Source organism: Lissotriton vulgaris, chromosome 6 (genome assembly GCF_964263255.1).
Source record: "Lissotriton vulgaris chromosome 6, aLisVul1.2, whole genome shotgun sequence".
NCBI lineage: Eukaryota > Metazoa > Chordata > Amphibia > Caudata > Salamandridae > Lissotriton > Lissotriton vulgaris.
The window spans coordinates 1,717,512,281-1,717,525,898 of record NC_141694.1 but is presented as its reverse complement, the minus strand read 5'-3'; positions in this window follow the sequence as shown (position 1 = coordinate 1,717,525,898).

Sequence of the window (13,618 nt, the reverse complement as noted above, 5' to 3'; positions counted from 1 at the left end):
CATCACAAAAATTTGGATTAATGTTATTGCCCACTCAAGCTCAACTATTATAATAGTTTTGGATATCCCTTTTGTTAAAAAGTGCCGTAATTTGGAACTGAGGATGTTGAATTTTACCCCAAAAGCTTTTGGTGAGTTTGAGATATCCATGCTGGGATACAATGATATACTTTTAAGTTTATGGGATGTTCCATCAACACTAAAATTTACATTGTGGAACGTGATAGGAATATTATCAAATGGCAAGATTTTGGAAAATTAGTTATTGTTTTAAAATCTGTGGACATTCATGTTTCAACACTTATAGATAAAGATGCTGATGTTTATCTTATCATATCATTAAAAAAAATAAAAGGTGTTCCTTCCAAACTTAAGATGCGTGAAATGTTTTGAACGTAAAATATGACTAAAGCAAGGAGCAACTCCTGTTGTCCTACATTACACCCTGTATCCTTGGGGGTTCGAGTAATCCAAAAAGCTATTGAACACACTTTGTGATAATAGTATAATCCATCCCACAGACTAGAATGAATTTCGGCTGTGGTGATAGCACTTAAGAAATTAGACTGCATAATTTACACTCCCTGAACAGTAACATTGTTTTGGATTGTCACCCACTTCCCAAACACCATGAGATGGTGGCAGCAATAGGACAAGTGCATTATTTTTCTACTGTTGACGTCAAATCGGCTTATCACCAGGTAGCATTGTGTTAAGGGCCTTGTGACCTAATAACATTTGTTACCCTGTTTGGGACATTCATATATTTGAGATTGCCTGGCCTTAGTGGGCGGCACTTTAAAACAAGCATTTGCAATGCAACAGGTCTCGCATTAGTTAGAGTTAGAGAATTTGGCATTGTTTATATTTAGCTGGATATGTTTGCTGGTTTGTGCACTGTGTGTGTTAGGGAATGGCAGGTTTGTATGTATCTGTGGAGTAAGTATGTGTATTATAGCGTTCCCATGCCATGTTTACATTGCAAGTGAGGCTAACAGTAGACATATACACAGAGACAAACATACAGAGAGACACATGCACCGATACAGAGACAAACATACATAGAGACACATGCACCGATACACACATGGAGTCAAACACACACAAACGCACACAGAGAGACAGACACGCACATAGAAACATACACACAGAGACGCACAGACAGTCATGCACACATAGAGACTGATACACACAGATATAGAGAAACACATAGAAACAAAGATGCACACACAGAGAAGAGACAGACTTACAGAGACAAATGCACATATAGAGATGCACACACAGAGATAGAGACGCACACACAGAAAAATACACGCAGATAGAGACACACACACCGAGACAGAGATGTGCACCGAGAGACAGAAACACGCACATAGAGATGCACACACTGACACAGATACAGAAACGCGCACACAGCAAAAAACACACGCAGACAGAGATATGCACACAAGACAGAGACATGCACACAGACACAGAAACAGACACACAGAGACAGAGGCGTATACATAAAGAGAGACGCACACACAGAGACAGAAACACACATATAGAGACTGAGACACACACACACAGACTAAGACACACAGAGATACACAGACACACAGATACAGACACATAGACAGATAGTTTGGTAGCTAAATGGGCTAAGGCATCCGCCACAGGGGCTTGTGCTTAACCTTACATTTACAGTTGTTTTTAACTGTATCCCCACCCATTACTGACCTTGCTCCCACAGGTGTGGATATGTTGCCCCTCTGTGTTTAAATACAGTACAAGGCAATAAAAGATAGTTATCTTGTAGGAGTAATAAAAGGTCACTGTATGTGGGGCCTGGAATGTCTAGAGATAGTGTGAAATGTGTGGCTGTTTGCAAAGGATGCGTAAACGTTTTAGGTAAACATGAAAGGGATATGCAAAAGTGAATTGTATTGCGTGTGAAACAGTATTTGTTAGTTTTAATAAAAACTATTATCTGAATAAGCTAAAAAAGATGTGTGTAAACACATTGTAAAACGAGTTTAAGCTATTGACATTTTAAATGACAATGCCTTTAATTTATGTTTTAAAAACCAAAACATAAATAAAAAAACATTGTCATTTACAATGCCAATAGGTCAAACTCTCATAAATGCGAGACCTATTGCATTGTTTACTTGTGAAGACACGCTTACAGGTGCTTTTCAATATATGGAAAGCAGGGCTGATTTAAGCTTGCTGCAGGCAATGTGTGTGGTAATAATCTCTGGAAAAGCAACAGTACAAACTGGCCCATCCGGCCCCAAAACAAGCCCAGTAACAGCCAGAGCACCAGCCCCCTCACTGACTTGTCAGACCAGCCCCACCAGCCCACTCAATTATGGGTGAGATCAGCATCTGGGGCACTGCCTGACTCATTGCCCAATATGCTAGTCTGACCCTGCTCCACCCATTTTCTGGGGCCACCATTTAGCCCCTCAATGTATATGAGTGTGCCGTTCAGTCAGATTCACAGCACAAGTTGGTGCTGCAGTTACAGGCATCAAGAGAACCACAGATATGTCCACCTATAAATGACAGTCACTGAACAGATTACGTCAGCACAGCCTGCATTACAGGGAGTTCAATGGGCAGGTGCTAGAAGCTGCACTTTGTTCATTTAAAGGGACGCACAGGTACTGTGGTATGGTGAGCATCTGAACTTATATATTTTGCTGTCAAACCAGCATTGCACGGTCAGAGAATTACAGCATTACCAGCAGCTGGACACAGCGTTATAGACACAAGTATGCCCGGTCATTAGACACAGTCAAGCACATATACCCGCACATAGTGCCCCCCTGGGCTGTTCAGTGTTTGCACAGCAAACACACACTAACAGAAGGGTGGTTACCAAGTACCCTGGCAACGGTACCACTCTGCACAAAATTCACAACATAGCATATCTTAAATGTCCTATGGCATGCGCCTGACTTTCAGTTGGTGTTGTTTTTAAGCCTGGAGAAGTATTTTATACCTTTACTTTCAGTTTTGGCGCTATAAATAAATACAAACCTGCTAGGGAGATCCAGAACTGTTTGAAAGTCACCTTCATGTGCCGGAAACAGGTGGCACCCGAGCTGTGGTAGTTACTCATCGCACACAGTCACCCACTGGGAAATGCCTTGTATCTGTTCTTCCACTGCTGCATGTATTCATGCTATATTAAGATTCACTTCGTCAAGGAAATGGGGGGATAGAGTCACGATTTGTAGTCAAAATAGTTGCATTCTGGGACCTGTAGTTTCGCCTTTACCACTGAAAGTACGGACTCACAAACAGCAACGTGAAAAGTGTTGTTGGTGCACATGTCACGTATAGCTGTAGCAACCATGGACCACTCGCCCAGTTCAGTGTCACCCAGTACCCCATCACCAGTACTCACCACTGACACAAAGCCACTGTGGAGCACTTATGCCAGTGACCCAGAGTACCCGAATCAGCAAACCTCAAACGTTACCCTCTCAATATCCCGTTTACTACCATCTACCCATCGTGTCCTACAACACGAACCAGCACTGGTCTCACAACGGAGTACACGTCAGTATGGGGAAATAAAAGAACAAAGCCATTACAGACCAGTACTCACCATCACCGGGACAGCGCCAGACCCCGGTCATCCACCCGGGGGCAGGGGGATGCGATAATGCACGGAGAACTGAGTGCGGGTGGGGGGTTGGGGGTGCGAAAAGCCATGAACAATGGAGTGCGGGAGGGGTGTGAAATGACATCTTCTTTAGGGAAAGTAAGAAATATCATCGTCCTTCACGGCCAAAGGAAACAAGTAAAAAAATTCAGGCAGATGTTGAAAATGTGGGTGAAATTTAAGATATTTCAATAATCTGCAAGACAATTTAAATATGTCCAACATCTGTATGGATCTAGAAAGGTGGGCTTACAGCAGATTCGTAGTGTCTCCACAACCATTAAAACAAGACATCAGAGGTTGTTTTTTTATTCACTTGCTTCGCCGTGAAATGGACCCCCCCAAAAAAAAGCCAGCGAGTGGTGCGCGCATGCGCCACTGCGAGGCATATGTCTTCAATTATCACACCCGTGTCTGGCCACGATAATTGAAGACATATGGGCTTTAGTGCGCGTAACAGACACCAATAAGCCATAGGTGGAGCTACGCGACCCCCTATGGCCTATTGCATGTTCTGTTAAAAAACAGCACGCACGCAAAGCCCAATCAAAATGGACCTAGGAAATGCGCACGCACGAGCTGTGAGGATTTTCAAGGTCCATTTTTAAACCCCTACAAAAGGGCTCTTGGCGAGCCCTAAAAAAATATGGATATACTGTTCAAGGGGTTGCATGAGGTATTCACTTTCCAAAATTCCATATTAATTTACGGTAAAGACCAGAATGAACACAATGCCCTGCTGGACAAAGTATTGGAAATTTTGGAAATGAAAAACATGAAGGCCAGCATTGACAAGTACTGAAGAGATGAGAGATTGATTACTTAGGCCATACTATAACATCAGAGAGGATTGTACTGAAAACTGAATTCATAGATGCCATAAGAGATCAGAAAAACATGAGAGACAAAGATGTCTTTAGGTTCTTTTTTAGGGCTAAGTGAATATTATGCTCAATTAGTACAAATCTATGTGTTACATGTGGAACCCCCCTCGGGAAGTTGCTTAGGAAGTATGATCATTTTACACGGGGTATAGAACTGGAGAAAGCATTTAAGACCAATAACAACTTGATTGTCACTACTGATTTTCTAATCATATTTTAGATGGATTCTTTAATATTAAAGCGATTCCTAAAGACACTTGTCTTTGACCACGGGACACAATTTGTGTTAAATCCTGCAGGATTAAATAGGTGAAATTAGCTATGCATTGCCATTCTTCTAATAGCCAACTGGAGTACACAAAAATATTGCTAAAAGAAGGCACACAGACATCCTTAGCTTTGAATCTAAATGTATCCAAATATCTCCACAAAAAGGTATGTCCTCATGACAACATGTCACGCTCTGCTACTGGATTTTTCCCTTTTTATCTGTCAGTAGCCAGGGAAAGACACGCTTGCGTAACACCAAAGTGGGCAGTACATTGTGGTGGGTCTAAAAATTGTAATGCTGTTGTGAAAGAGAGATTATTGACTCAGCAGCTTCGAAGAAGGGTTTACCATAACATGATGGCAGAAAACAAAGGTAAAAACATATTGGTGGTTGCAGTGCTTACTTTGTAAAAGAGTCATGGCCCTCGTCAGGCGGTCACTGCAGCTCGCACCACCCATTGCCCTTGCCAGCACTGCCAATGACAGTAATAACACTACTACTAATGATCACACTCCTACAAGTCAGAAAATTCAGAATATTCTAGGCTCTCAAAGCTATAAGAATGGCTTGAGTGGCAGGTACCTGTCATTTTTCATGTACATTGAATTAGTAAATGGGAAGACTTGGGTGTATTATATGGTATGGGTGGTATGGGTGTGTGATCTTATTGTGTAAAACACTCACAAAAACTGTTTTGGGTCAGGTCAGACTCATTTGTAAAACCTTTAGCTCCACCCTGTGTAGCTGTGGCTTTAATTATCAAGGCTTAAACAATTTAACTTGTGTAAAGCTCTACAAGCACCAAACAATGAAATTAGAAAGTCACACAAAACAAAAGAAATCTGACATCACTTTGTACAAATAAGGTATATTTTAGTCACATTTTAGAGTAAGCATGGGCGAATTTTGCGAATTCGTGATTCGCGAATTTGCGTATTCACGAATTCGCAATCCGCAAAATCCGCAAACGTTCGCGAATTTGCGGATATTTTCTTTTTTTTGTGTTCGCAAGGGTTTCTGCCAGTTCGCGAGGGTTTTTTTACCAGTTAGCAAACGTGAACTTACTTGTCGGGTCGCAACGGTTGCGACCATGTTGTTTCTACATCTGGTTCATCACAGCACCCTCTGTTTCACCACTGCCACCCTCTGGTTCACCCATGCCACCCTCTGGTACATCACTGCCACCGTCTGGTTCATCACTGGAGATTATGGGGGGAAAAGCACACCTGCCCTGTCTCAACTGACATGAATTAATTTGGGGCTGATTAATGTGTCACTGAATTTGAGCTGGCACCTGCTTCCTTAGCTGTAAGTGCTTCCTGATTAATGATGAGCTTGAACTTTTGCACCTGCTAAGTGCTTTCAGTTTTGCAAAATTCGTTAGCACACCCGCCCTGCCTCAACTGACATGAATGAATTGATTAATGTGTCACTAAATTTGAACTTCCAGTCTGGCACCTGCTTCCTTATCTGTAATTGCTTTCTGTTGCAGTGTAATTTTTTTTAACTGGACCTTTGTGGCATACTTGTAGCTATTCTCTGAGCCTGCTGTGAGGGTCAGAGCAGGGTCATAGAATAGTTGCAAGTAGGCAACTGAACTCTGGAGGGGCTCCTCAGGAAGCACTACAGGGAATGGTTACTAATGATGAACTTGAACTTTTGCACCTGCTGAGTGCTTTCAGTTTTGCGAAAATAGTTTTTCTGCAATTTCGCTGGATTCGCGGGGCGCAAATTTGCGCGAGATCGAATTCGGAAGCCGCGAATTCGTGCGAATATGCAATTTGTTTTTTTGCAGCGTGTTAGTTTGCGTGGTTTTTTGCGTTTTCGCAAGCCGCTGGTAGCGCAACGAGGCGAAGTTACCCTAGCAGTTGTACATGGGCGCGGCCATCTTGTTTGCGTGACGTATTTCCGTTTCCGGGCGCTATGTGTAATCTCGCAAAGTGTGCGGCTCGCTAGTACAAGTTTGCGTGTGATCGCGGGGGAAATCTCGAGCGAACTTACCCACGCGGTCGTGAACGGGCGCGGCTATCTTGTTTTTCATTCATTGCTATGGTTCTGGGCATGCTTTCTGTATCCTCTCTCAATCTCTGCCATCCTTTGCTTGTTTGAAGTTTTTTTTAATCTATTTCACTTATTATCTATCCCTCTATTATTCTAGCTCTATATTTTTGTGTTTTCTGTTACTTTTGGTTAATTTTAAACTACTTTTTTAAACTCTTTTCTTTTCTTCTTCCCTATTCTATTTCTTATTTCTTATTTACCTTCCTTTCTGCCCAGACCATGGTAAAGGGAGCCAGGAAGCAGCCAGAGAAGGGGAAGGGTCCCGCACCCAGTGCCCGGCTCCCGTGCGGGCGTTTGAGGGGGGAGCTAGTGATGCCACTGGAGATCTTTAGCGCGGAGGAGGTGGCCGCCCTAGTGTTCTATGTACAGCGCCGCCTCCCAGGACCATCATGGCAGGCGGCAAGATCGCAAGCAGCTACGGGCTCCGGGAGCGCCGGAAGCGGTGGGAGAAGGTGTGCCGGGCCATGTATTATCACTCTCGGGTCCGGCGCACCTACAACCAGGCCACCCACCATTGGACGGATCTCCTGGACCGGGAACGCGACTTGCTCGACCTGCTCGGCATCGAGATCCCCGGGCTTGGTGAGTAGTAGTAGCTATTTCATCACTACTCTGTTTTCTCCTGCTCTGTGTGTTATTATATTGCAAATTTTTGTTTTTTACCAAGAGCAATAATGCTGCATATTACATTGTAGGTAAATTATATTTCAAAATCTTCTGTGCATTTCAGGTGCACTGCTCTCCTTCTCAGTAGCATTGCTACTATGCTTATTTGTTTTCGATTTTGTGTTCATTTCATTGGCCTGAGAAATTATGTATGAGTGTAGTTTACAGAACTGCGTAATGCTAGACACTAAGGGGCAGATTTGCAATTACCGGCGCATCCCTGCAAAGTAGCAGGGATGCGCCAGTAATTGTGCGCCATGCCACCACCAGCCATGGTGCACCGTATTTACAATGTAGCGCACCATGGGCCCAAAACATTACCGAAGCGTTACGCATCTGTGCCGTAAAGGCGGCGCATTGCTGGAGTTGCGTCGCAACGATGGCGCAGCTCCAGCAATGCTCTGGGGTGCCCTATCTTCCCGATGCTGCGTCAAGCCGTATGTCTGCTTCAAGCAGGTGCAGGGTGTGAGTGACGTATCATTGTCCTAAAAGTGACTGATTGAAATCATGTAGATTTCCCTCAGCCACTTTTAGGATGCGTTCCTGCGCAGGAACGCCCTCCCTTGCGCCGGAACGCCCCCCGATGGCGCAGGGCTTTACAACGTGATGCATCTCCCATATGCGTCACGTTGTTAATATACGCCGCACCATGGCGCCTCTTTTGTTCTGCCGCTGTGTCACAAAAGTCACGCAACAATGGAGCAAAAGAGCCGCAAGGGGCTTGTAAAACTGCCCCTACAGACTCAAGTCCAGTCCTTACTTTGTACACCTGGCAATAAGAAGAAATAGTGGTGGTGGATTGATAGTTTGAGTATTTTAATGACTGGTTAATGTAGTGGGAAACTTTTTAGTGTTGTCACTGATCTGCAATCACAATGGAGTTTGCCTGTCACTTCGCGTGCTGCGGACTGCTGCCTGCCAGTCCTAGGCGAACCTTTTTAGTAGTTTGTTTAGTGAGTTACATAACTTTCCAAGTCGACGGTCCGCAAATCAAGCAATACTAATATCGTAGTAAACCACATGAGATATTTCATTTGGTTGACAACAATCATCCATGTTTTCGGGTCTTTCTTTCTTTCATATTGTACATCAGCTCCCCCCAGGGGCAAGAGGACAGAGGAGGAGGCTGCTGCTGCTGTACAAGGCCAGGATCGGTCAGGCGAGCACTCCTTTGCTGGCCCCGGTAAGTTTTAATTTTAATATAGAGTACCTATTTTTTCCTAGTGTTCCTCATTCGATTTTTTCTAAATCGTCTTTGATCTTCTTGTAGACTGTATCTAAATTCTTATCCTGCCTCTACTGTGACTCCCTGTGGTATTACTAGATTATTCTTATTAGTCTGTCTGTGTAGCTAACTAAGATTGCACATGTGGCAAAAGGTGTTAAACGAAACTCCCATTCTAGTCAGCAATAGCGCTATGCACTGAGTGCAGTCCTCTGGGATTGTCCATAATGTCTTTTCAAGTCTTCTAAATGTTTATGCTTTGACAATTACCAACAATAAAATGTGAATGACCACCAAGAAAGAATAAGATACTACTTTACTTTTGGTTTGGATAGGAGGACAATCCATACTACTACTGTTGCAGGGACAAATCTGCACAAACAGAACTATGTACACTAAATAGTGCATTGTTAATCAATTATAATAGGTGCAGGTAGACTTTCCACATACCTTTGTGATATCAGACTTTGAAGAACCCCCAATCTCCTTACTGACTAGATAGTGTGGCAGAGTCATTTAGCTCCCGAATTCATCGATGATTGATCCCCAATGATGATTATCCAACGCAGGACAAGAGTACGGAGTGTCAGAGGCACGGACTCATGCTTGCAAATTGCAAAACCTTTTGCTCAGTCACTCTTGACAAAAAACCACAGAGTCTATTTAAGTTTTAAAGCTTTATTAAAAGTAAAAACCTTTATTAAAATCAAGCTTGTCATAAAACATAAACGGTTGATTAAAAATGGAAAAGTGCTTTGTGATTTATTTCACACATTTATTGTGGGCGAGCCGAGCCCTCATCTGGTTTGAACTTTAATTTTTCTTTTTGGTGCTGAATCGTTGGTCACTCCGTCCTAGTGATGATGATCTGATCTTGCTCTTGTTCTTAGAAGTGAAGCTTCTGTCTGTTAAACAGCAAGCATTCATCAGTTGTGCCAAAAAGTGAAGCAAGACAACACCCTTCCCTGGAAAAAGGGACATTTTTACTTTAGAGTAGACAGTCACAAATTATTAGATTGGTTTCTGTATTCACATTTCTTCATTCCTAGACAAAATACTAGTGAGTGGTGTATGTCTATGACATCTAACATTCTTAAATGTACTTTGTAGGTGGAACATCTGGTGCCGGGCCCAGCGCGGAGGTGGAGGAGGACACTTCTGGGGAGGAGGCGGTGCAAGTGCCGGAGGAAACTGCTGTGCGGGTTGCCACGGTAGTGGCGGGCAGTGGTAAGCTCTTATATTCCTTACTTATTGAGATTGCAGACTGCAGAGTGTGCTCTTTGCACGGGTGTAGTATATATGTTCTACAGTTAAGTTACTATACTGTTAGGCAGACTTTCAAATTTAGAACAAAGTTTTTATCAACCAGGTAGTAGCCTCCTTTAAATTTACTTCAACTCAGCGGTGAATTTATTTTCTAGAATCCAAATCAGATCTGAGATAAACTTGATGGATGGGATGAACGAAAAGCGAAAGAAGGGTGTAAGTAAGTGTGGAAGGACGAGCAAGTTAAAAGTAATGATGACTGACAAAGAAGAATGATACGTGTTTGATTGGTGCCCCAGGTGGCTGGGAAGGAATATGATGCATGGCTGGGTGAAGGATGAAGCAAGGATGGGTGGAAGGAGAACAGCCTGGGCGGGTGAAACAGAAACTGTATGTGTGCGCAACATATGCTTTGGTTGAAATTCAAATGCAAGTCAAGCACGGATGTATGGCTTGCGGTTTCCCAAATAAAATGAAAAGGTTGTTTTCCCGTGAGAAAACGTAAGGTTTGTCCAGATGAGAGACATGAAGAAGAATGATTGACATATAGTTTGAATGGATGGATGCCTGGATCATGGTACTATCTGACTCTTAGATAGCATTTGTGTATCTAGAGAGAGTAGACGATCACTGGATGAACTAAGTGTTACTTTGAAGAGCATGTAACACCGCACCCGCACGTCCGTCCCAGTGTAGGAAAAGCAAGGAAAAGAAGTTGTAATTTTGTCCGAATACTACCATGAATAGTAGCAGTAGTTTGTATTGCAAGCACAGCATATATCCGGCTATTACGATGGCCACTCACTACCTCTGTTAATAAGTTTAGTAGAACTCGGTCATTCATGTGTGGATGTATCACTGTTCACTCAATAATAAGCAAAGCACCTAAAGTCATCCCATATGTAAGTAAATACATACCATGTGCAGTGATAGATAATCAGATTATTTATCTTCTTCATTTTCCTTTTCTAGTATTCATTGGCACTGTAGGGTGAAAGTTAAATTAATTAAGCAGTAGCCCTTGTAACAGAGTATTCTCAGTGCCACCCGTAATAGAAAAGTAAGAGCATCACCACCTGCATGTACTGGACTGGTACAGTAACGCAAGTCTGTCTCACTCATCATGGTGGGCGTCTGTTTTTCTCGGGTGCAAGTTGACTGCGCTGGCACTATGCCGGCTTGCAGAAGTTAACGTACCAATTTTGGTAAACAAGAGAGAAGAAGAAGAAAAAGACTGGTGTACTGTCATAGTCAACTCTAATGGAGTGAGTCCATAGTGCTCGTAGAATTGATTCCTTAAACTCCCACTAATGTTAGAGCAAGGATGAAGAAGTGGGAGGTTAGATAGATACTGGCCACAATAGTTATGTACTGCGCTTGCAAGTTGCTAGTTCTACTGTGACACAACTTTCTGCTGAATCATTTTGTGTTAATCTTAAAGAGCATTGGTTACAGACTATGTCTTTCTTTCTTCATATAGATGCTCCTTCCAAACCAACACGGAAGGAGCTGGCTAAAAGGGCCCAGCAACGGAGGCTGGAGGCGACTGTCGCCGAATATCGACGGCTGGTGGCCCAGGAGGAGGGGGACACGCAGTCGACCACAACATCGACCGGGACAGCTGCATCCTCCTCCGTGCTCCCTGGGTCAGCCAGTCAGCGCAGCAGGTCTCCAGCGGTACGGAGCCGGGGTACCGCAGCCACCCGCCACCGCCGAGCAGCAAACAAATCAGCTGCCCCCTAGAGCAGTACCAAAAAAAGGTTGCACCGCCTTTCACTTAGGGTGTCCTTCCTCGAGCAGGAGCTGTTGAACACCAAAACCCTGCTCAAGACCCTCCGCAAGGAGCATGCCGACCTGGCCCGAAAAGTGAACAGCAGCCAGCAGTTGCCCCTTTTTTAAAGACTTCTGGGGGTGGGAATTGGGAGTTGGGTTTTTTGGACTTTTCACAGACATTCGTTGGGGTTAGGGATGGGGGGTGGGTTGGGTCTTGCGGGAGATTATTTATGTTAGGGATATAAATATACTTTAAACTTTATCTTAGCATACATGTTTTTTACTGCTTTTGAGGCTGGTGGGTGGGGGTTTAACAGTAAGTTTGTTTTCCTGAAACGTAAGTGGCATCTTGATTCAAGTTGTGTAAGTGATTACTAATTGCCCAAATGTTTTCAAAACTAAGTGCCTCTCACAGAGTAAGTGAATTCAATAGTCCTAGGACTTTACTAGTACTACCGTCAGTCTCTTGTCACTCCTAATACTCTATTATACTACCTCCCCCCAAACGCTTATCTTACCTGTAATTTGTGTTAGGAAATAGGGCTAGGCACAGGGCTGGCTGCACGGGAAATGGCGATTAAGGTTGGCAATCCTGGGTGGATGAAATGTCATCATTGCGGTGGTACTAATGGTGTTACACAGTGGCAGTTGCAGCATATGAAAAAAAAGAAAATGAAACCTTGTTTGTCCTTACCGTAGCATTAGAACGGTACGATAAAGAATATAGCAGGTGACAGTACACTAGAACAGTGCCACAATGTAGCCTAACTAATGGTAAAGTATTGAAAGTATAACTAGTACTTCCGTTGAATTTCTTTGACATTGGCTACTACTACAAGAAATAGTACTGAAGGTGAAGGACACAGCAGCATAATAATTTGCCACATCTAGGAGGAGGATGTTCTTGATGACCAATCAAGTTGATGGCGCACATGAAAATCTGCTTTCATTTGCCAATAGTGACTCTGTGTCAAGCTGAGTAAGAATATATCCTCGGATTCCTTCACCAGCCTGTTGCTATGACCTTATCCTCCCCAGCAAGTGTGTGGAACTATTGCTGTCATTTAGTCACACATCAATCAAAATGACACAGCCCGGGGGAAGAGGGTTAGGGTTTGGAAAATGGATGGGAATGGGGGATTTTGTGAAAGTTTTGTTGAGAGTAGAAAAAAAACGCACAGCATGGACAAACAATAATTGAAGATAAACAAATCTTTGGGTACAAAGCTATCCATAAATCTTTTAAGTGACATAAAGAAAGTGCATGCACTACTGCATGCATGGTTACTGAAAAGTAAGTAGTACTTTCGACAACCGTGAATGAAAGAATGCCACAGTACAGGGCTGCAGTAATAATTATGCGTTTTCACTTGCCTATCTCTGCACTCAGAGAAACACTTCGTACATTAAATTAGGTTTGAAAAATAGCAGAAGTAAAACCTATACAATGGCTGTAGGGATGAATTTAGAAACAGAGATCAAAGAAATGCAGAGTCAAACTCATAGAAGTTCACAGCAATAACATTACTTAAAAGATAATTAGAAAAGAACGGATACTGTATCTGTATGTTGTTGTAGTTGTCCTGTTGAATTTGGTAAGTTGCATGCAACCAACCATTCCTCTTATTAGCCGGACTCCTCCATTCCATCTGATGCTCCGTCCATCAATGTTGGTGCCAGAAGACACCCTGTCCACTGCCTACCTGGCGGATGCTGAATTGCGGCTCGCTAATGTGAAGCCTGACTTCATCCTTTTTTTCCCATTGCACAGGCTGAAACATGGCCTGTAATTATTGATGGAAAAACAGGAAGTG